Source organism: Penaeus monodon, chromosome 32 (genome assembly GCF_015228065.2).
Source record: "Penaeus monodon isolate SGIC_2016 chromosome 32, NSTDA_Pmon_1, whole genome shotgun sequence".
NCBI lineage: Eukaryota > Metazoa > Arthropoda > Malacostraca > Decapoda > Penaeidae > Penaeus > Penaeus monodon.
In genome coordinates, this window is record NC_051417.1 from 5,203,711 (window position 1) to 5,204,397 (window position 687).

The window sequence follows — 687 nt, forward strand, 5'->3', positions numbered from 1 at the left end:
GTAATCGATGAATAATTCAAAAGGAAGTGATAACACACTATAGAAATTAGGTTACGCAGCGTGGGTATTCCGCCGGCCATTATCGTCACAATCGCCCTTATCAACGCGCCTATCTCGATCGTGCATTGTCTTCGTACGGCCACGACCTTTGGGGGAAGGCCCTCTCGACAGGTCCAGTGGTCGCCAGGTCAGCAAGTTGCTTCCCTTTTTACAGGTCAGCGGGTAAGCTCCTTTCTTTACAGGTCAGCAGGTAAGCTCCCTTGTTCACAGGTAAGCAAAATTTACAGGTCTGTAAGCCGTTCCTTTTTTACAGGTCAGCTGGTCGCTCCCTCTCTACAGGTCAGCAGGTAGCTCTCTCTTTACAAGTCAGAAAGTCGCTTCTTCTTTACAGGTAAGCAGGTAGCTCCCCCTTTGGAAATACAGGTGAGAAAGTCGCTCTTCTTTACAGGTCAGCAGGTAGCTCCCCCTTTACAGGTGAGAAAGTCGCTTCTTCTTTACAGGTCAGCAGGTAGCTCCCCCTTTACAGGTGAGAAAGTCGCTTCTTCTTTACAGGTCAGCAGGTAGCTCCCCCTTTACAGGTGAGAAAGTCGCTTCTTCTTTACAGGTAAGCAGGTAGCTTCCTCTCCTTGTCAATTAGTCCTTCGTCTTCCTCTTCGGGTTGCCTAGGTACTTTCCTCTCCTGGTTAA

At 48.9% G+C, this 687-nt stretch overlaps 1 protein-coding gene across 1 annotated transcript in view; it reads right to left on the reverse strand.

Moving 5' to 3' along the window:
- LOC119593519 (anti-sigma-I factor RsgI2-like) overlaps positions 1–687 on the reverse strand; it is an 8,516-nt gene that overhangs the window by 6,036 nt on the left and 1,793 nt on the right. The gene's annotated exons all lie outside the window — the stretch shown is intronic.